Raw genomic sequence first — 24772 nt, 5'->3', positions numbered from 1 at the left:
CCCGCAGAGTTGCCGAGCTGCTGAGCGATCCGTCGTCCAAACTCCGGTGTTGTGCACTTTCGGGTTCCCTCATCCCTCCCTCCATCTCTCCGAGAGGTCTTTTTTGTTTTTTTGATAAACAACGGGTCCCTGATATTCGTGACTAATACGCACGGCACCGCGTAACGAATAGCCGGCGTCTATTCAGGTCGAGGATGGCGTGGAGCCTTGTGCCAAATTATATCCATGACCCCCCCTCGAATGTCGGAATATCTGCTCGTAACTCCCTTCAGTCAGCCCGGTTGCCATTTGTCCGATTTTGTGAGGAAGGTTTTGTGAAAAATGTTCAACCCAGGTGTTATCCAACTGAAAAAAACTTGATGATGAAATGTTAATTGTGTGACGTGATGATCCGTTCACGGGGGCCGAGTTTGGCGTCGAGCCCCGCTCAGTATGCGCAGCGGGTATTTTTAGCTTTTGCCGGCGAAAGGTTTTGGGTTTCACTGAACTTGCAAAAAAGAAATTCTAAATGAGATACCGGCGAGGGAACTGTGACTCCAACTCGCCGGGCGTTTATTGTTGAGTTTGGTGGGCGGGGCTCTTCTCTCTCCGGCTCCTCCGCCGCTCGCTTATCTACCCGGAACGAAAAAAACGCCGTCACCTGAAGGATCCCCCGTCTCTCTCCGTCACTCCGCCTTCTCTTCCTTTTCCCTCCTTCCTCCCCGATCCCTCTCCTTCCTTCCCTCTGAGTCAGCCTGTGAAGGTTATTGTCATGTATCCAGTTGGTCCAATTTGTCAAAGTCAGCCGGACATATTGACCACGGTCGCGGGGGGCAGGGGGGGGACCATGTACGGGGCCGGAACCGGTTGGTGATGCAAACGGGGCCTGAGCGGAGAAATTGGGGAGAAATGATGTGTGTGTGTGTGTGTGTGTGTGTGTGTGTGTGTGTGTGTGTGTGTGTGTGTGTGTGTGTGTGTGTGTGTGTGTGTGTGTGTGTGTGTGTGTGTGTGTCAGAAAACAAAACCCTCGCAGGTTCCACACTTCCAAGGAAATAACGGGACCGTCAAAAGTAATCACAGTATTTATTTTCAAGCGATATAAATACAAACTTGTTAAAAGCTTAATGCATACACAGCTCTGTGATCACTCACCATCGGCAGTATAACGGTGCATTCCGTCGAGGTCGGAGCTCGGAAGAATCCGACCACCTACTTGGAAAAGTGGGAAGGGACGGCCATTTAAGTCAGAATCGATCTAAACTGCTCTTTGGTTTTAGCTCTAGTGCAGACGCTTGTAGAATTGACAAGTTTGCCAAACAAACACATTTGCTGCAAGCGTCCGTGTTTTCCGGAATTGAGTCAGTGGAGCGCATTTAGGTTGGGACTCCCCCCCTTTGAATTGCCGACTTCCAGTGGAATCCAATGGGAAATCTCTTAGAATCCATTGAAAAATCCAGTGGAATTCAGGAAAGGGTTCCTCCTGACTGCTTATGGAAGTTGTCCAGTGAGTCGCTCCACCACTGGGGGGCGTTCCTCCTCCAGTTGATGGCCACACCCGCATTCAGACAGTGAAGGACAGCGTGGAGGATCCTTTGCGTCGACCCGCTCATTCTGCTGATTTCGGCACCGTCACCTCCCTTCAATTCAGGGGTGGGTGGTGGCCACACTTGTTGGAGCGGTGCGGGTCTGGTCGCCTGGATTCCTCTCTAAATACACGCGGTGAAACCAAGAGAAACCAACAAAAACACACCCAAAGAAAGTGGGACGGAAAGCCTCCAAACTCCTGAGACAGAGAGAAATCGTTGAGACGCTGTGTGGAGGACAAACTTCTCATCCTGTTCCCCCGTGAACGCAGAAACTGAATAGTTAATCTCTGAGAGAGAGAGTGTGTGTGTGTGTGTGTGTGTGTGTGTGTGTGTGAGTGTGTGTGTGTGTGTGTGTGCAGGAGTGAGGTAATCTGTCGTAGCATTCATCATATCTTGCAAAGAGCTTCACTTTCTCTCTCCCCTGTGGGTCCGGTGTCATTAGAGAGACTATCTCTCGCTCTCTCTCTCTCTCTCTCTCTCCCCCCTCTCTCTGGATGTATGTATGTTCATCTTTCTCTATTCATCACTCACTTGTATATTTCTTCCTCTTGTTCTCCGTGTCGCTGCACACATAGTCACACACACACGCCCTGTCAAGGAGAAGTCTAGCCATGAATGTGTGATTACTTTTCAGGGAAACCCATGCTCATAAAACATGTATAGGAATGTGTGTGTGTGTGTGTGTGTGTGTGTGTATATATATACAGTATATATATATATATATATATATATATGATGTGTGTGTAATTCAACACCAATATCCATATTATAATAGAAAGTGTGAAGCGTTTGATGCAGCTGTCTGGGACGCTTTGTGTGCGGTTGTGGAACACGTTCTGGTTCTACCCAGGACAGTTAAAACACTTCCAGGAGAGATAGAGTATATTATTTATAGATTATTATGTGATATTATTAAACGGTGTGTACAGTATGAAATGAAGACCGTAGTGGCAGCTGACGCTGGCGACTGTGTGTTACTGTGTAATAACAATTACAAATATTGTTTTATTTTAAATTCACAAATATGGGTAAGGACATACATTTGTATTGGAGTATTAGTTACTTTTAAAACAACTAAAACACAACCATTTATTCACTGCAGTTATAGTAGCAGACCAAAGACAGAGACCCTATCATCATTCATAAATAAGTCATAACTTGTATATTTATCGACATAGTTATCAAATGATATTCAATTAAAATAATAACCACTGAAAAGATTGAATAAGTGAATAGATTGCATTACAACCGGTGTGGAAAGAACAACACACATATACTCTATAGATATGACCAATTGAATATAACTACACTCAAAAAAACAAAAAATTATTAGAATTAATAATAAAAGTAAAAAAATGGACTCAATTATGATAATGTGAGTCATAGTCATGTCTTACTTTGTACCCTGAGGACCACCCGGCCATTTCTTCAACAATATAATGATCTTTTGTTCACACACACACACACGCACACATACACACACACACACTGCAATGAATCACATAAGAGGCATTAAAAATGCAAATGTCTCATCTTTCTATGAATTTCTAAAGGACCTCAGTGTGTTATTCAGAACCTTTTTTTCTTATTCTCACTCTCCACTTGGAAGAGATCATTTATTTTATTACCCTGTACGCCCTCTAGTCCCCCCCCCCCCCACCCCATGAGCATATCATCATATTTACGGTTACGGCATCGTGATTAATAATTTACATAAAACGTTCCCGTCTCTGGGATTTTTATTTACTGGTTGTTATGTCAGCGTAGATCCTGAACTGTTTTGAATCAGAGACGGCAGAAAAAGATCTACAAATTGAAATACATAACGTATACGGAAACGGAACAAATCAAGCCCTCGACTATTCATTTGGAAGCCCCTGGTCGCTTTTGTTCTTTGTTCGCCGAGATGAGCCACTGTTGTTGTTGTTTATCGCCTTTTAAGAAACGGGGAGAGGGAACCCAGTCACTGTGCTCACAGCGGATTGTGTTGCAGTTCAAATTTCCCATTGTGAGAAATGCTGTTGGGAGTGCGGCATCCGAGGCGAGGGTGTTAACACAACTCTTTCTTTCTATCAATCTTTCTTTCTTTCTTTCTTTCTGTCTTTCTTTCCTTCCTTCCTTCCTTCCTTTCTTCTTTTCTTTCTTTCCCTGTCCTTCCAAACTCCCCCCCCCACCCCCCCGAGGCTGTTCGTGTTCTTGCGTTTGCTCAAGTGTTGGATCGTTTTTCCTTCCTTCCTTCTGTCATGGAAAATACAATAATTGACGCCCGTGATAATAAGTGTAATAATTGATTCTTGATATGCTATATTCTTCAACACTTCCTTCCTTCCTTCCTTCCTTCCTGCTCCACTTTGCGTGATGCGTTTTTTCCCCCTTTCGCATTGATTACCTAGTTATTTTATTTGTATATTTTTTCTGGAATTGGAACCAAGATTAGCGTGACACGCTGCGGTGCTTTCTGCTCGGCTGATCTCTCTGCGGCTAATTTACGTCGCGGGGGAAGTTCTGTTTTTTTTTTGTTTTTTTTTGCGTCCTCACCCACCCACGCCCGTCAACGTCAAGGCTTTTCCTTTTTTAGGAAACCAGCATCTGGAAACAGCACAATGCTATCCCGGCTATCTCAACGCCACAAAGCTCTTTATTAACACGGCGGCTGAATGGAGCAATTATGCTGATCTTATCAAAACACTTTCTGTCTGCCTGCCCTGGGCCTCCCCTCTCTCCCTCTCTCCATCTCCCCCTCTCTCCTCTCTCGCTCCCACTCGCCAACTCGCTCCCCATCTTCTCTCTACCCCTATCCCCCCCTCTACTCATCGCTTTTCTCCCCCACGTCTTCCCATCACCTCTCACCTCTCACCTCTCTCTCCCCCTTTCCTCCTCTCCTCTCTCCCTCTCTCTCTCTCTCTCTCTCTCTCTCTCCCTCGCGTGTCCTTCTCCCTCTTCTCTGATGTTTGATATTTTCCATATATTTTCAGTTTCATTTTCAAGACATGCTTCGCTCATGCCGCCAAAACACATGTTGTCTTTTGGTTATGTTTTTGTTTCGTTTCGCGCAAAATAAGTTAAATAAAACTACTTTGTCCCCCCCCCCAAAAAAAAAATCATTTTCTCTCTCCAACGACTCTTTTGGATTCGGCTCTCTGCACGAATATTGAGCGCTCCAAAATACCACAAAATGAAAAAACAAAACAAAATCATCAACACAAAGTGACAAAGCGCTTGGCCGAGCAACAAGTCAGTGACTGTTCCCATTTCTATCGTTCATTTTCTCAAAATTTGCATTCTGATCGCGTCGCCATGTCTTTCTTTTTTTTTTTTTTTTTTTTTTTTTTTTAAGATGGATTAATGCATTTGTACAAACCCATGCTGTTTGACGAATGCAAAACTGGAATTGCCTTGTACTGGGAGTCATCCGCTGAGTTGGTGGTATGTAACTGTCTGTCCGCTCTTTGTACCAAATAGAAAAGCTGACTGAAAAGAGAAGGAAAAAGACAAAGAACAAATAAATAAATAAATCGACGCCTAATCTAGCGGGAGATGTAGAGATGAGCCCCCCGCCGCCCCCTGGAGGGGGCGATGAAGGAACAGACGGCGGCTGGGGTATAAGAAAACATCGCGGTGTTATTTACCGCCGACAAAGAGCCACTTTGATCTGAGTTGGAACCGAACGAGGCAATTGATTTTGCCATAAAAAAGCAGTAGGAAATAGCTGGAGGAAAAAAACCCCAAAACAACAACATATGTACTATGTGTATTTATATATCGTAGGGGATTTATGAGAGTGAGACGGATGCGTTGACCTGGGTTGCCATGGCGACCCCGGTGCTTTGCTTGATTGTTTGTGTAAAATGCGGAGCGAGAGAGCAACAACTAAACATCTTTGTCAACGGTGACGTCTGTAGTTTGATTTAACGTGGGAAAACAACGCAAGATATATACGTACGTGTAAGCTTTATGAGAGTGGAAACGAGCGATTCCTTTTTTATTGCATTTCGTTTCTCCGTACACCGGCGAGGCGGTTTTCCCCAGTGGGATGACGAGGTGGAAGCGATCTGAACCTCACATACGTATTAAAATCATTTCAAATCAGAAATCACACACGCGCCGTAGCGGCTCTTTTTTCTCTCCTGCAGTCGTCCTTCCGGCTTTTCTCCTTTTCTTTTTTTCTTTTTCAAAGGGTTCAGAGTTCACCTCGCTAAGTAGCGCTTCGGAAAATCCCCTTTTCCCCGAGTCCCGTCTCTTTGGCGGGGTGAGGGAGGGAGTGGCGGGCATACTCGAGTGGGTTTTATTTTTAACAACGCGCTTGCAGACCTCCCCTGTGTTTAGCCGGGCTGGACGGGCCGTGCTAATGATGCTCATTAGCCGGAGAGACTGGAATTCTATGGACCTTACTCCCCCTCTCTCCCTCTCTCGCCGTTTCCCTGACCTTCAGTCCCAACTGTTTGCTTTCCCTCAGAGACCCCCTGAAATCAAACAGGATTAAATCGGAAACCCCCCCACGATTTAAAAGACCCGATACATTTTTTTTCTTGATGTATTTATTTATTTGTTATAATTTATATTTCAACAAAACACAATGTGATTTTTGGTCCAATATTTGACTATCAGCAATCACACGCCTCAAATCATCCAAGGCCTTTGCGACCCCTTACTGCTATCTCGTGCGAACCCCCCATGTTGGGAAACAGTGGTTAAGATTTGGGCGGGGGGGATCCAAATGTGCTTTGAGGCTAAGACTTGTTATCAACATCTTAACCCGGATGGGGCATGCGTGATCAAAACCTTATTTTTCTGCGATTTCAGTGAAATAATATGGCAACCCTAAGTCAAATGGAAGGAGTTGAACGTTGTGGTAAACAATTAATTTAGTGAATGAAGTGGTGATGAGTATTTCAGAATTTTAGATGCTGATGACTCCCCATACAATAAGCTTCTTGGAGTGTCTTCCAGAGTCTTATTGGTCAAGGTGCGTCCAAAGTGGCGTCTGGCTTGTCATCCAGCTTCCATCCCCCCTTTCTTTCTTTCTTTCTTTCTTTCTTTCTTTCTTTCTCTTTCTCTCTCGCTGTCTCTCCCCGCTTCCCTTCCCTCAAAGAGACCCAGCCTCTGGTCTAGGTTTTCCTCCATCTCTCTTTTTTTGTTTTCCGGCGTGGGTGTAGCCCTGTGAGAGGAGCACGGGTGCACATATGTGGGTGGTTACCTGAGTTTGAGTATTTATATACAGTATATATATATATATATATTTAAAAGACTCTTCTTCAAAGGTAAACAAAAAAAAAAAACCAACATCATTCCAGACCTTTGATACCCAGCGACTGAGAAATAAATAAACAGCAATGGGGAGGAGGTTCCTGCATGCGGTGGAGAGGACACTCCGATTTCCAAACAGGCAGCTGCACGGACGCCTCTGGCTGAAGGCAAACACGCTGTGGCGGTGTTTAGACAACGCGCCTTGGTACCTGGCTGATGGAGATTATGGGATGTTCAGCGCTTACGAGGCCTTATCTCACTGTTTGTTGTTTACGTAACCTTTACTACGACGCGGGCAAGGTATTTATAGATATTTATAGATATTGTTTGGAATCGGCCGAGCGGTGGTTGTTCTCAAGTGATGGATCTTCCTTGGTAAACACAGAGCTGCCGGTCCATTAATCCATATCATTTGGAGTCCTTTTTTCTTTTCTTCTTCTTCTTTTCTTCTTTTTTTTTTTACCTTTATTTATGGTGTCATGTCAGCTTTTAAAGTGAATGTAGTGTCTTTTCATTTTTTTTTTTTTTTTACATTTTGAGAGAAGGATATAAAAAATGTTGTGGTCCAGGCGGTGTTTCAAGACGATCCCTGGCTGTTATAGTGACAAAATGGTGTCATCAAAAGTTGTAAAATCAATGTAATGTAAAATCGCTTGTTGTGATCTATAATCTAGGAGACTAGACTATAAAGTCTAGAGCTTTTTTTACCAAACATAATTGAATGTTTTATTTTTATTTTTTGCAATGAACTGCTAAATCTCCTCGTTTTCCCATCCTTACCTTCTCATTATAGGGATGACTGCCAAGTGTTTCAAATAAAATTACTATTATTACCTCAGTTCCACTACTCAGTTCTACTACGCTCCCTTTAAACAAGTTAATATAGGTCTCTGAGGTTCCCAAAACATTGCTATTGAAGTTTTTTGCTGAAAATACCACTCAGATTATGCATTCTAACCGTCTAGCCTAGCCAACGTGCCTCTAACCCATCCTGTTCCGGCCTGTTCAGTGGGTGGAGCCACCCTCCCGAGGCCCCTAGCTCTGTGAGCCAATGGGGTTGGAGCACAAGTTCCGGGTTCTGTGACCCAATGGGGTTTGGGCTCGGTCCACCAAAATCTGTTTCCGAACAAATCTGGGGGGAGAATTAAGCAATCCAACTGCTGAATCTTCACTCATATTAGATCTACGGGGCCTCGTTTAAAAGTTTGTTCCGACTTTGCGCGATCCCCGCAGCAGTTCAACGTCACCGACTATACACAATCATTTTTAAAATATTTACATTTTCATTGTCTGAAGTTTCATCGCAGATCGTTGGTATTAATTCCTCTTTTTTTTTTATTAAAGATCTGTGCTGCTCTGTGCAGCAAACAGAGCCTTTTCCATGATCCCATTATTACATTTCACTGCATATATGTATGAAAGTATGTATATGTATGTGACAAATAAAAAATCTTGAATCTTGAATCCTGAATCTTGAATCTTGATTAGCTCTTAGCTACGCTCTTAGCCACCAGACCTGCTGGCGGTGGTGCTCAAGCCGTGGGTGGAGTTATTCAGATGGCTGGCGGTTCTAATTCTAAGGAGACCCTAACGTGACGTGGCCTTGAGCGACAAATCTCAATGGCTTATTTCACCACGTGTTCTGACAAAGGCTGCCCAAAGAAAAGCTGACTGGGTTGTCTTATTTCACAGTTTGTATGTTGTAGGCCCATGCAGACCCAAATTTATGTGCACGACCGCTGAAAAAGTGGGTTTTTTCATAATTGGTCCCCTTTGAGGTCGCGCTCGCTCCAGGACTAGACCTCATTTGAGTTCTTAAAAAAAGAAAAAGAAAAGAGCAACACTTCAATAAGGAACCCGGGTGGCCATCTAATCAAGCCGGTGCCTTCTAATTGCACGTTTGATTAAGGACTAAGACAAAGATTTCTCCCGGAGAACTTTCCATCCGTGTGCAATTTGTGGGAGTGCTTTCATTAGCTGAACGTAGCCCAAGCTCAAACGAAATGTCATTTTCATTCCACGATTACACCTGCTTCACCCATCTCATTAGCAGAGCAGGGTAAAATATGCGTAGGTAGACTAGTTCTCTGCTTGATATACAAGTGTTTCAAAACAAAAACTAAACACGGGGGCACTTTCATAGCCTCTTTGTAAAAAGTTTCCAGTTTTAAGTGGACTTTATAGATAGTGTGCTAAATGTATAATAATACCTTTTTGAATTCAGAGGAAGAATTGTGCAGTAGCTTCACTGCAATAATTTATTTTTCTAGTTTTGACACTCACAATGTCTCTCAATAATACACATCACATTTTCTCGTCCCTTCCCTGCCTCCTGTAGATGACAAATTGCGGCTAAAATGAGACTGTGGCCCACTCCCACGCTGCAGTGGAACTTCAGCACCACGGATAGCAACCGCTGGAAGCGTTATGGGGCCAGGCATAGTACCATAAGTTTTACGGTACATAAAAAAACACTTCACACAAAATTGAAGTTAAAAAAGACAGTATTTTTAACTCCGTAGCGAATTCTCACTAATTGTGAAACGACAGTTTGGGCTGTCATTGGGTCATTTACATGTACATTCAATGTATGAATAAATAAATACAATTTGAATTAATGACAACTAAATTATTACATATGCAATTATTATATATAACATATATTATTTGTTGTTGTTTTTTTTTAAATATTTATATATATATCTTTTTTTTAATGAAAAAAATGTATGATATAAATATAATATCCATATACATAAAGCATTCTAATATTCCGGGATTGAGCTATGCTAATGCTTCATTTTTTTCGGTTTATTATGCTTTAGCCTACATTAACAGCACGCCATGTGCCGCTCCCCACGGGCCGCTCTATTGATCTCCCTCAATCAATTTCTCACCCTTTGCTGAGAGAGGAAGGAGACACTTTTTTTTTTTTTTTGTTCAAGCTACGGTACGTCCAGGGGGCTGAAGCGGCTGTCCCAGCGTTAATGAGGAGCCCCAGGGCCAAGGCGACACGAGCGGAAGCAGATTGTTTTGGCCCCCACGCATTGACGCTCCCAAAATTTGACAATACTGCAAGGGGAGATTATCCTTTTTACAGTGTCTTGAACTCCTAAATCCCTGTTACTTCCTCGTTAAGCATCGGATTAAAGGAAAGTGTTGTTGTGGATCAACAGGAGTCCTGTTCGTCTTCATAATGCCGAAATGAAAGGTAATTGAGATCATTTTGCTTTTAGCATTCTCCATTATTCAGGTTATCCTAGATAGATAGGTAACTTTATAAATGGATGGATGGATAGATGGATATATAGATGGATAGATGCATGTATATGTACATAAAATATCGCAATAATAATAAAGTAATACAAATTAAAAAAAAATTACGAAATAAATATAAAAATTGGTAATATAGAATAAACCTAAAAAAGTATGTAAATATTGGAAAATAATTAACTAACAACTAACAATAAACAAGAAAAATAAACAGAAAAAATATCCAAAAATGAACAACAAATAAAAATTATTGGCAATCTTACTAGCATTAATTCTCAATAAACCTAAAAATGAACAGTAATAAAAACAAAAAAAAATATATATATACAATAAACCAGGAGAAAATGGAAATATACAATGGACCTACACCTCTTAAACTATATGAAACAATAAAGACATTTTGGAGAAGCCCCCGGATTGCCGGGAAGAAAATGGAGAACAGAGAAGTGAGGTAGGGAGATAGATGGAGAGACGGAGTCCACTCTTTTCCGTGTCCCCTCGCTTCCTGTCCCCCCCGCGGCCATGGGCCAGTCAGATATGTGTAATTTGGGAAATGAGCAGAAGTCAATTCCACTTAGACAGCGTCTGTCGGACACATTGACGTCCACCACTGCACCCACCCCCATGACTTCCTCTGGGTAATTGGCACGCCGATCGAAGGGTTTCAGTGTGTGTTTGTCCGCGTGTGTGTGCGTGCGTGTGCGCGCGCACGCGTGTGTGTGTGTGTGTGTGTGTGTGCGTGTGCGCGCGTGCGCGCGTGTGTGTGTGTGTTTGACTTTAGTTGTACAACAATCCGGGGGCTGAAAAACTCGGCCAAGCTGATGTCAGGAGCTAGGATGTGTTTTGTTAGGAAAAGAAAATGCACAATTAGTTCCCACTATTCTGTGTGTGGGTGTGTGTGTGTGTGTGTGTGTGTGTGTGCGTGTGTGTGTTAGTCTGCAAGCCTGAGATCCCTTATTCATCACTCGTCTGAAAAGTGATGGATGCTGCTAAAGCTCTCAGAATCGACTATTGATGGGTAGGTTTTCAGTCATTCAATCATATTAACTTAATTATTTGGGTTTTACTTTTCTACAGATATTGTAAATATACTTTATCCTTTTGACTGGATGAGAATCCCAATTTTCAGCCAGTATCACATTATCAGTGGCAATAATAACTATATGATCAAGTTAACCCGTAATCATTTTCATGCAAAATGGTACTGAAATGGGTACTAAATTAGTACTAAAATAGTAGTTTAGTAGACTTTAAAGACACTAGGGATTCTTAAGGGTACTAAATGGGTACTTGTACGGTATTTGAAGTGTACTTTAGAGTGATAAAGGGTAATTAAAGCCTGCCAAATGGCACAGTTTAGGGGTAACAGGTACTTAAAGGGTACTTAACTTCGCATTGTATTTTGATTTCTTCAAACACATCTTATGCTTTCCTAAACGCTTCGACAAAGATGAGACGAGGAGAATCGGAGTGTTTTTCATGGCCGGGCTTGATTTTTTTTACGTTCCTAGAAACAAGAAGATCTTCACTCCCGCTTCCAGGGTGATTACGGAGATACGGAAATTAGCGCCGTTGCGATAAACAGGCGGAAATAAGCGAAACGCAGAAGTCTCAAAGCTGGGAACTGACAGGTTGCGAGGCAGATATCTGTTTGTCTTAGGACGCTGATAGAAAAAGCAGAGATTCCAGCTGGAGCCGCTTTTTTTTTACACACAAAGCCGTCTCGGTGCAATCGGCTGCTCTCGCCAGACATATAAATAAGTAGATGAATGGAATGCATCGATTGTGTAAAGCAAACTTATAAACAAACGAGAGAAAAAGAGCCGGTTGACTTGCAGCCTGGCTTGGCAGCCTCCTCACTCCCTGAGAGCCAGAGTCAGGACTCCTCTCCCAAACTGTCCCGTGGGGCCATTCAGGGATCCCCGGAGTCTGCTTTAGAGAAGTCATCATGGAAATATTGAAATATGTGTGAATAGAATCTATGAATCTACTCGATGACACATTTTACACTTGCTCAAGTTTTTCCGAGCCTTCGGCGCCTCGTCCGAACCTGTTATTTTGAACGATCCTATACTTCCTCTCCGCGGCTCGGTTTCTTACTTCCCTGAGTTTGGGCGTTAGTTTTCCACGGTAATAAAGTGTGTTCCAGGTAAAGTCATTGTTCTTTTTCCCCCTCAGCAGCATCAACGGCGTTGAGTGTGAACAAAGCTCTTCCTGTGCTTCCTCCCTCACAAAGACCATTCACTGCTCGGCTGGCTTTTTGGGGACGTTCTCCTTTTGTCTGGACACTGGGATTTATTTTTTTTCTTTTTCACTAGAAAATGGTCTGGCAGTGTTAGTATTTCTCATTACAGAGAAACACTGTCCACCCAGAGGGAACACACACACACACACACACACACACACACACACACACACACACACACACACACACACACACACACACACACACACACACACACACACACACACACACACACAATGAACTATTCTTCCCTCATTTAATTTTGTCTCCTTATTTCACTGTCCTTGTCTCTCTCTCTCTCAATTTGGACCACATCTCTCACGCTCGCAGCCCCATTGGGGTCAGTTTTCCAGGCTTTTAAAGCCAAAAGCGTCCAGATTTTACAGGAAAATAAATAATAATAATAAAATTCGACAAAAGTAGAAGAAAACCGAACATATAAATAACAATGAGACAGATAAATAAATAAATAAATAAATAAATAAATAAATAAATAAATAAATAGATGCGTCAATAAAAATGAACAGATTAAAAAATAACACACACATAAATAATATAAATAAACTGATGCATAATAAATGCATAAAGGAACTGATAAATACATAAATATATTTTTTTTATTAAAACTAAAATATGAAAAACTAAACAAATAACAAATCAATCAATAAGTACAAACACACACACACACACACACACACACACACACACACACACACACACACACACACGCACATACTGTATATACAGTGTATATATATATATATATATATATATATATATATATATATATATATATATATATTGATATAGCTGGACTGATGCTGTAATCCAGCGTCTCCAAAAAATATTGATATTGATTTGTAAAAAAATTGATGCAAATGTACATGTATGAATGTGTGGTCCACTCAAAATTTGACCCGTGACCCAGTTTTGGATCGGGACCCACCAGTTGAGAAACCACAGCTGTAGTCTGTCAACCGCCGTCAATGGGACTGTGGGTCTTTCTTCTCCTTTTTCCAACTTTGTTTTTCCTCAAGTCGAATTTCCAAAGCGCTCAACACAAAAATGGAAACGTATTCTCCCTCCCTTCCCTGCGCTCCCTTTCTTTTATCGGAACATTTTTGTGAATTCATTCATTCATTCACTCAGGCCGTTTGTCTCCCGTTTCTGGCGTTACGAGGCGGATGGGGGCAGGCATCAAAAGTGAACCAGAGGGAGACGATGCTCCTCTGATCTCCACTTTTACTTCACTAGAGCGTCGTGAGGTCAGAGAGAGGAGACATGTTTCAGACCAGTTTTCACCTCTCTCTCGTCTTCCCGCTCTGCATTTTATTTTTATTTTTACGATTCCAGGAGACTGATGTGAAACTACTAGTGCTCCAGTGAGTGAGGCGTATGGATGCAGTTAATAATGCAGCGTGGTCAACACCCTCTGGAGTGGGAGTAGAATGACATTCTCCCTGTTTTTATTCCATTTTAGGCGCGGCCGCCGCCGTATTGACTTTTATTTCTTTTTTCGACCCTGACCTTTATCCGGACTTATATCAAATGGCACAAAAACAAATTTCAACTAAAATACCTTGCTGTTGGTATTAGTTATTAAATCCAATGTATTAATTTGATAATATTTAGTAATTATTAGTATTATTTTATTTTAAATATAAATTAATTTTAATTTAATGTGCTAAAACATTCCTTGTTATAATATTTTTATATGTATATATATTGCTGTGTCTTTCACGTGAAACCTTGCACGATGTATGTGTACTCTGTTTATCCTTCCCAAGGCTAAGTAGAGCTCATGTCGTAAAAAGGACGTAAACTTGTCACTTTCTGTGTCGTAAAGAGGAGGAAGGGAACCTCAACAGACAGTCGGTCTCAACGAAACTGCCCCCATCAGTGATCTATGCAGGGGCGTTGCGACATCTGCTGACCTCCATCCCAGCGGCTCCTCAGTTTCGCCACTAAAAGAAGACTGTATAAAAATCAGAGCTCTCTAGCGGGAACTGAGCACTTCCTCTGTGACATTCTGTTGTGTTGTTACACCGAAACTGCTCCTCTTGTACGAGATTAAATACTTTATTAACCTAAAGTATTTGTCTCCGATTTCCTCTGCAACGCTTAGTCCGTCCACGAACAAAGTTTATAGCTGTTTAACTTTTACATTCCTTTTATTTTCACATCCAAATTCTATGATCTAAAAAGAGAACGGGCGTCAAAATAATTACATTTTCAGACCCTGTGCCGTTCTTTTTCCCTTCGTACTATTCCGAGTCAACTGATGCATTCACGGCTTACGACCCAGCACAAAAATACATTTTTTGGAAATGTTCTTCTGTTTTTTTTTTTTGTTTTCTTCCAAACTACATTTGTTAAAATAGTCTCAGATAAGTTCCCCCCCCCCCCAAAAAAAAAAATAAAATAAAAAATGAGAAGACTGAGCTGCGTTGCCTGATAAGGCTGAGCACCATTTACGGACTGTAAGGCTGAGCCCGCGCTGGCTTTCATCCCAAAAGCGCTCCGCGGATCCTGTTTTTTTGGAGGTGTCGAAGAATTGAATTAGAGAGGGGGAGAAGAAGACGACGGTTGTCGTTGAGCGCGTACAAGTAAAAAACAATGGCACGGCGAGAGAGAAAGACGCTTTATCTCACAAAACAATGAGACGAGGAAGTCAATTAGCTGGTTGGTTTCTAATTAGCGGCATTTTCCACGGTGCCTAACACAATGGGTGTGTTAGGGACCGTGGGACAATAGGGATTTTTTTTTTGTGTGTTTGTTGTTGTTGTTGTTGTTGTTATTATGCTGGATAAATTCGGACGTGTGCTGCCTCTGTGATAGGCGCTCTGCCCGGGAAGCACTGGCAGCTTTGGATCGGCAGGTAAAAAAAAAAAAAAAAACGAACAAAAAAACGACAACAAGCCCGGGGAGGCGAATTGTAGCGGCTAGGCTGAGGGTGAGGCGGGAGGCGGGAAGAGAAACATGGCCGCTTCTCTCTGAAACGTTAAATGGATGGTTTAGCCTCGCGTAGCTTAACGCGGGCTTCTTCTTTCCTCCATCTTTTATCATCACGTCTTAAGCGTTTTAACCCCCCTATTTCGTTTAAAGGGCGCGGACATCCGGAATATTTCTGGGTTAAAATGACCCAAATACATAAAATGTATGTGTGTTTGTCATCCAAAAGTTGTAAAAAAATCTGAAACAAAAAAGATCAAGATAAATATTTTACCCCAAGGACAAAATTCTAAATGTATTTGCTTATTAACATATTTATTTATTCATCAATATTCAGCTTGATCACGGCTCCCTTATGATAATTCACTCGTTTTATAAAAACACTTTTTCTTCTTCTGTATAACAATTTATTTTCGGTACAACACATTTGTTTTACTTGTGATTTTATCACCTATTTTTTTTTTTAAATAGGTTTGACATTTTCCGGTGAGTGGGTGGTAAAAATCAAAGATTTGAAATAAAATAACAAAAAAAGCCTTCCAAATATGTTCTCCGGGGCTTTTGAAAGGGTCACAGGTGCACGGTGGGCCACGCCCTTCCTCTGTGGTGAGAAGACGAGTCTCGTGTCTCTGAACCACCGGCGATACGCTTTTATTTTGCATGCGCATATTTTGGCGGGGATGATTTACAAACGCGGTTGGAACGGCGGTTTAAATATTCCATTTTGACATTCATTATATGCTTAACGCTCGCTGCCCGCCCACGTGAGGAAGGGATGGGGGAGGGTGGGCGTGGCACCGGAGCGAAGGAGCATGAAACCAATGAGATAAATGTTTTTCCTCAGGAATGTTATAGCAGGATGCAGGGATCTCACTGAGGCGGCCATGCTTGAAATTGGGTGAAATCACATTTTTAAAAGGCATCGCGGAGGATTCACCTATTGTGCACGGCGGACGAACTTCCCCTCCCCTCTCTCCCCTCCCTCTCTTCCCTCGCTCTCTCCCCCCTCCCTCCCTTCCCTCTCTCTCTCCCTCACCACCCCCTTCCACTCGCTCTCATTCCCCTCTCTCTCTCTCTCTCTCTCTCTCTCCCCTCCCTCTCTTCCCTATCTCTCCCTTGCCCCCCGCTCTCTCTCCCTCACCACCCCCTTCCACTCTCTCTCATTCCCCCCTCTCTCTCTCTCTCTCTCCCCTCTTCTCTCCCACCATCCCTCTCTCTCCCCCCTCTCTCTTTCCCTCTTTGGCTCCCCCTCTACGCTCTCCGCCCTCTCTCTTTTTCTCTCTCTCTCTCTCTCTCTCTCTCTCTCGACATCCACAGGCATTGTACGGCCATAGTCTGTCAATTGATCAATAGCTGTCTGAAATTACTCTCTCTCTCTTTCTCTCTCTCTCTCTCTGTCTCTCTCTCTCTCTCTCTCTCTCTCTCTCTCTCTCTCTCTCTCTCTCTCTCTCTCTCCCTGTCTCTCTCTCTCTTTCCACTCCACTACACTCACAGTTAATTCAAAGGTCACCTGTTTTTTTCCCGACCTGACTTAAATTTTCAATAGAACAACACAGAGGTGGAGCGGGGGGCGGACGGCGGGCGCCATGATGCTATGGGAGGGACGTGTGTGTGTGTGTGTGTGTGTGTGTATGTGTGTGTGTGTGCGTGTGTGTGTGCGTGTGTGTGTGTTTCACCTTGTCTTTTCTTTTGTTGACATTTTCCAGTCTGTTCTGATTTGCTTGCACTGTTTTACACGAAGTAATTGAACGTTTCCTGAAACGTCCGCACAAAATGACTCAATCTAAACACAACACATGTTGTTGATGGTAGATAGACAGATAGATAGATAGATAGATAGATAGATAGATAGACAGATAGATAGACAGACAGATAGATAGATAGATAGATAGATAGATAGATAGATAGATAGTTGGATGGTGGATAGATAAGAATAAAATATGGTAAAACAAAATGCCTGTATGCAATGAAACAAATAAATGGTGTGTAAATTAAAAGAGGTATTTGGGAAATTCAAGATGAAAAATCGAGCTGAAGTCATTCTCCGTCCATATTTCATATTTTTCCCATTTCATTTCTCCTTCAGCGACACGAGAAAAAGGTCAATTACGAGTCGGAACCTTTTTTTTTAAACAGGTTTTTTAAATGATTCAATGTTAAAATTTCCCTCAAAGTCAAACAGCAATCACCTTCTCCGACGCTGTGATTCAGCAGACTCGTAAAAGACACGCGGACGTCCCGCGTTCACAGGCGGGGGGGGGGGGGCGGAGGATCGTGGACTCCCCGGATGAAAGGAGCGCGGTCGGAGCAGGGCGTAGAAGCGTCCCCGTCACCTTTCTCTGGTTTCTGTCTGACCCGCGCGCCGCCCCCCTCCTCCGCCTTTCATCCGTTTCCCCGACGTCAAAGCTGCACCCCACACCTCCGCTGCCATCTGCTATCACCTCTGCACGCTCCGCCTCTCCTCCTTCACCCCCCTGCACCTCCGCCGCCATCTGCTCTCCAGGACGACTTTTTATAGAAGAAACCGCCCGGTCCACGTGCCGCCGGTGCTGGCACAATCTCTCAGGCTTTGAGTCACAGTGTGAAAGGTACCCCTGGAGGACCCTCAGTTTGTTCAGATTTCATCTCTGGGACCCAAAACGGAGAAGATTTTTTGATTATTTTTTAAATGTATTTAGTCCAAACCTCCCTACCAGTTTATGCTATAGTTAGGGAGACAACGGTGAGACTAGGATCAAAACAGTCTTTCCTGGGCAATGTGTGATGGGGAAAGTTTAACGCTTGAAGGACCCCCTGGGGGTCACCATGTTGAGAACCTTTCTATCAGACATTAAAAATAATATGGTAGCGTGTTCATATCTGGTTATGTATCTCACACACACATCACACACACAGACACACACACACACACACCCACACACACACACACACACACAAACACACACACACACACACACACACACGCTTGTGAAAAATCCAAGTGCAATTTTTGTCAAAAAACTAAAAAAGTATGATCCCTGATGTGCAATGTGTGAAAATATGTGCAATACGCTCAGTACTCTGGTTCCTATTTATGTTTTTTTTTTCTATCTTATATTGTTTATAGTGCTTACCTTGATATGCTCTCTATTTTCTGATGTCCCCCTTTTTGCTGCTGTAACAACGTAAATTTCCCCGGTGGGGGACTAATAAAGGTTTATCTTACCTTATCTTATCTTAGTGACGGATCATTAAATCGGTGAAACCGCATTTTTGTCAGACTTTACACATAACAAAAAGAAAATACAGAAATGAAAAAGACAAATGCAACTTTATACAACATTTGATCATGGGTGGAAAAAAAACAATATTTTTTAGGTCCTCCTCAACCTAAAAATGAGAGTTTAAGAATACATTGGGAGTTGAGAGAACATATAAAAAAAAAAAAAATCGATCGGAGCGCTTTGATAGTTTCAAAACGGTCGGATCGTTTGGAAACTGTTGGATTGTTTCGAGACCAGCGCCGGGGCAGGCTTTCATCTGACTTGTTTTTCCTCTGTGAAAGAACTTTCCTGGCCATGTCTGAACCGCCAGGCGGGCCGCTTGATCCCGCCCCGCCTCCCATTCACCGCCCGGCGTGTTCGTACTTTGCGCCTGATGGTCCGCGTGGTAATCTCAGAACAATGGCGGCTCGGGGAGGAGGAGGCGGGGGGGCGTCCAGTTCACAGAGTTTGTCCTCCTCCGCTGCCACCAGCCTTTTCCAGCTGCCCGTTACTTTCCTTCTCTTTTGCTTTCTTGTAAGTCGGTTCACTGGCTGGATTCCCCCCCACCCCACCGGCCACCCTCCTTCTTTCTTTCTAACTTTTTTATTTTTCACACACATACACACACACACACACACACACACACACACACACACCCACACTCTTCCAGAAGTGTCCGGTGCCAGACATAATTCAAAAAGACAAAAAGAGCTCCTTGTTCACTGTTCCATATCACTCAATTACTATGCCTGTGGTCCTGTTTTGCTGCCGTATGTGTGTGTGTGTGTGTGTGTGTGTGTGTGTGTGTGTGTGTGTGCGCCTGCCAAAAAACAGTGTGGGGGGACACAGTGTGACGATTGTGTGTGTGTGTGTGTGTGTGTGTGTGTGTGTGTGTGTGTGTGTGTGTGTGTGTGTGTGTGTGTGTGTGTGTGTGAGCGTGCGTGCGTGCGTGCGTGCGTGTGTGTGTGTGTGAGTTATCCTTTCCTCCGTGCTAACTAACAAATTATCAGTGTCCTAATTTCTATATGGTTTGAAGGCGTTGTTCCCACTCTATAGCCAATTTCGACAACGATCAATAAGGTCGTGTGTGTGTGTGTGTGTGTGTGTGTGTGTGTGTATGTGTGTGTGTGTGTGTGTGTGTGTGTGTGTGTCCCTCCTCCAGGGATGATACCGGTCTTAATTGGCAAAGGGAGTCGGTCTTGTCATGGAAACGACCGTCAGCCAATCAGCATGCGATGCAAAAGGGACTAGCCACTCAGCATCAGATAGCATTAGGTGGCACACTTTTCAACGGGTCCATCTCATACGCATTTCCCATCACAGAAAAAAACTAGAACCCCAATCCCAGAAAGCCATAAATCATTATGTTAAAACTCACTGTATAGCGTAACCTTATCAATGCAGCCTGGAGTCTGGACCCGCCAGGACCAGGGTTTGAATGTCAAGGTCGGGGGGGTTCCCCTCGTGTGCAAACGCTGGGTTTGTTGTTGCCGCAGGACGCTCTCGGATAAAAAATAGAACAAACGCTGTTTAAAGTGCTCGGCCTGGGTGTTTGACTTGGAGTTGTGGGAGCTCTGGTTCAGAGTCCAGGGCTTTGTTTGTGAACTCTCAGTCCATTTCCCTCCCTAGTGGCACAACATACTTCAAGGTGCCCTCTGGAGACCTGAGAGAGCTGGGTTGTATCAGTGTGAAAGGAAGCTGGAAATATACTATATATACTGTATATATATATATATATATATATATATATATATATATATATATATACACACACCTATCAGCCACAACATTAAAGCCACCACTAATAACCACGCATATTGTGCCCCCGTGCCCCCAGCTCTGACCCCTGGAGGCATGGGCTCCACAAGACCTCTGAAGGTGTCCTGTGGTATCTGGCACCAAGACGTTAGCAGCAGATCCTTTAAGTCCTGGAAGTTGTGAGGTGGAGCCTCCATGGATCGGGAATGTTGTTCCAGAATATCCCACGGATGCTCCATCGCACGGACCCTGACCCCGACCATCCACATGATGTAGAAGAAAACGTGATTTATCAGACCAGGCCACCTTCTTCCATTGCTCCATGGTCCAGTTCTGACGCCCGGGTGCCCACTGTAGGTGATTTCAGTGGTGCACAGGGGTCAACATGGACACACTGACCGGTCTGTGGCTACGCAGCCCCATTCACAGCAAGCTGTGATGAACTGTGTTCTGACACCTTTCTATCATAGCAGCATTAACCTTTTCAGCATTTTTTGCTACAGTAGCTCTTCTGTGGAATCAGACCAGACAGGCTAGGCTTCGCTCCCCACACGCATTAATGAGCCCGTGGGCGCCCATGACCCTGTCGCCAGTTCACCGGTCGTCCTTCCTTGGACCACTTTTCGTAGGTACTAACCACTGCATACCAAGAACACAAGACCTGCCGTTTTGGAGATGCTCTGACCCAGTCGTCTAGCCATCACAATTTGGGCCTTAGTCACTCAGATCCTTACGCTTGCCCATGTTTCCTGCTTCCAACACATCAACTTCAAGAACTGACTGTTCACTTGCTGCCTCATATATCCCACCCCTTGACAGGCGCCATTGAAACAAGATGATCAATGTTATTCACTTAACCTCTCAGTGGCTGAACGGTGTATATACGACCTTAAATAAAGTAATGCGAAGTAATCCAGACTATATTGTATCTCATATCGCGAGACTAGATATCTTCATATCACAATATATTTGTTGATATTGAGGTTTCTGTCCAAGAATCATAATATTTGATTTAGTCCTTTTTCGCCCAGCACTTTATTTATATAGGGAAGAAGAGGGGCTATTTGAAGGTGTGAGCGCAACCCTCTATTCTATTGTCTCATGTCCCTGCCATTTCTCTTGGAACTTCTGTATGTTGACGGCTTGATTGATGAACATTTCAAGCGTATAATAGTGTAATGATAGTGTAATGACAGTGTAATAACACACTTCCAGCTTATGAAGCAGAGCCTTTCAGCTTAGGAACCTAGAAATTCAGGAAGACAGGGGATTTTTCCTTGTCCCCACGGATGGAAATGCATCTAATTCACAATCTATTTGATTTTCTTCCATCCTCTTGAAACTTGCTTGACATATGGACGACGGAAGCGTATAATTATGAATTCGGAATTATGGAACGATTGGCAAAACCGCTCGTGAACTTAATGCGTTTGGGCTTTAATATCATACTTGTGACAGCTTCAGGCCGACCTCCGTAGAAAGGAAATGCACACCCTCCCCTCCATCTTTCCTGTCACTCGGCTCCTTTTTCTTTTGCGTGGGCAGAAATTCCACTCCTTCAAAATTTAAGTGGAAAGGTTCTCAGGTTTCATTCGCGTTGAATTAAAAAAATAAATAATATAAATAAATAAATATATATATACTGTATATAATAATTTGAATAATTATTTGAATGAAACTTGAAAATTATATAAATTGAAAATTATATAAATTATATAAATTAAATCATATATAAATGTAACAAAAAAAAATACCAAAAATATATATAGAAAAAATGTATTATCTAAAAACAATATTATAAATTATAAATCAGTAATAAATATAGAAAATACAATTATATAATGAAATACACATCAAATCTAAATCGAAACTAGCACTGGCATGTAACCCACTAACAAGTTTATTTCCAATTCAATATTTTGTTTGGATTATTTGGATTTCTATTTCTATAACTTGGATTTCTATTTCAATGGATTATTTGAAATTTTATTTGGATTTTTGTCATGGGTCGAATCAATTCACCTTATTTGCCGTTGTGTAAAAAAAACAAAACCAAAACAAGTTCAAGTTCAAGTTCAAGAGATTATTTGTCACATACATATACATACGTTCATACATATATGCAGTGAAATGTCATGACACCCGGTGATTACGCACAATAAGCTCTATAAATACTAAAAAATACCAAAATGTGCGTAATCGACACAAGGTGCTCGCGCAGGCAGCCGCAAGGGGAGGCGCCACAATCGCGATTCTGGGTCCTATAATTATATAATAGAATTAATTGACTGTGTTGTATTAAACATGGATATAAAACAAGTTATAGATGGTAGAAAATGTATTAATATTCATCACAATCAAGACAGTCACTACTTCTGCATGGGAGCTTTGTGAAATGGATTTGAGAGATTTGAATAACACTCTCTCACACAGAGAGTGAGAGAGAGAGAGAGAGAGAGAGAGAGAGAGAGAGAGAGAGAGAGAGAGAGAGAGAGAGAGAGAGAGAGAGAGAGAGAGAGAGAGAGAGAGAGAGAGAGAGAGAGAGAGAGAGAGAGACTTTTAGGGTTCCTTTATTTTCAGTAAATCATGTCAGAGAGAGAGGGAGAGACAGAGGGAGAGAGGGAGAGTGGGAGAGAGAAGCTAAGTGTCAAACAAAACTGTCAAAGAGGGAAAAGAAAGCGTTTCTATGAGAAAATGTACATAGTGCAAGGAATAAAAAAAAAGAAATTAAGTGTTGTAAGGGATGAACAGGTACACAGTTGGACAGTGCTTCAAATGTCAGGAACACGGCCAGTCCCCTATTGATAGCGTTGCCATAGCAACAGGTGTCTGCGTTTGTGTTGAGAGAGTGAGGGATGGAGAGAGAGTGAAAGAGAGAGGGAGAGACTGGGTCACAGCCTTGCAGGCTATTCAAATACGTCAACAAGACCAGAACTTGTCGCACGCACGCACGCACGCACGCACACACACGTACACTCGTACACACACACACACACACACACACACACGTACACTCGTACACACACACACACACACTCGTACACACACACACATACACACACACACACAAAACCAAATCACACAACATGGAAATAAAGTGGAAATGCCGCTAGACTCAGAGAAGTTCTTCATATTGTCTGTTTCTTTGTTAACCTTTCAAAAAGTATTGACAGAAAATAAAAGTAGATCTATGGATTGATTAATTCATTTATTCATCCGTTCACTTCTTGTTCACCCGTGCATTGTGTCATAATCCCCCCGTGGTGTATAATGCATCCACCTACGGACGTTTTTCAAGCGCTCCTTGAAACAAGGCTCCGGTAGATTATATTTTGGAGAAAAAAAAAGATGAAATGAATAGGAAGGAGGGCTCTGCTGGCGCGTGGTGTGTCGGACCCCGCCGTGCGCCAAGTCGTCCCTCCTCCTGCAAGTCCAGCTGGCTCCGCCTCTGAGGCTCCGCAGCATCAATACCAGACAGCTCCATTTTCCCTCTCTCTCTCTCTCTCTCGCTCTCTCTCTCTCTCTCTCTCTCTCTCTCTCTCTCTCTCTTCTTTTTCTCTCTCTCTTTGGGTCGCTGTCTTGGCTGGGAAAGGATTCTCCAAACCACTGGTGTGTGTTATACTGTATGTATGTGGATGGATACGGCTTATAAATGCTGCATTTAATGCATGTGATGGGGGGGGGGGGGTTTACTGTACCTCAATTTCTTCAAATGGATCGATTTTTTTATCGTATTTTATTTTTGAGTATTTTATAATCAGAATCAAAAAAGTTTGAATTAAATTTTGTAAAAATAATAGGATGATTTAAATGATAAATACTGTAGTAAATAATGAATAAATAAATGCAAACAAATAAGAGACCGATGGAGAAAGTGTCCCCATTATACACAGCGCGTGTTTCGTTCCATAAGTAAACGGCGTAAAATAAGATAACCTCCATCTAAAATAAACACACTGCTTTGCGCGCAGATGACGGGGCGCCTCCTTTGCTGGCGCGCTGTGGGCACAGTCCGTACCGTCAGAGAGGGAGCAATTGAGGCTCAAAGCCCACCCTGCAGGGCTATTTTAGATTGGGGGATATTCATAAAACCCACCCCTACCCACCCCTAACACCACCCCTGCATATATACATAGACGTCGCATTGACTATACAGGCACTCCTCACTTAACGACCGGGTTCCGTTCCTAGGACCAGGTCGTTAAGCGAATTGGTCGATAAGCGAGGACCCGTGTTATTTCACGGTAAGTGGGCGTGGCCACTGCCAACGCTAGCGTAGTAAATACTGACAGACTGCGCGAACGAGACTGAGACTGAGCACGGTGAAGCGCGATGAGATGCTTGACACTGAGACGTCGCGGTGTTGTACGCAGCGCACAATACAGACTGGTCAGAGAGCTGGTCGTAAGACCGAAGGGTCGTTAAACAAGTAGGTTGTATAGGTGAGGACTACCTGTACTTCGGCCCGTTGCTGTGATACGTCAATGTCGCCG

The sequence above is a fragment of the Zeus faber genome (genome assembly GCF_960531495.2).
Source record: "Zeus faber genome assembly, chromosome: 12".
Lineage (NCBI taxonomy): Eukaryota > Metazoa > Chordata > Actinopteri > Zeiformes > Zeidae > Zeus > Zeus faber.
Note: the sequence above shows the minus strand (reverse complement) of the source record.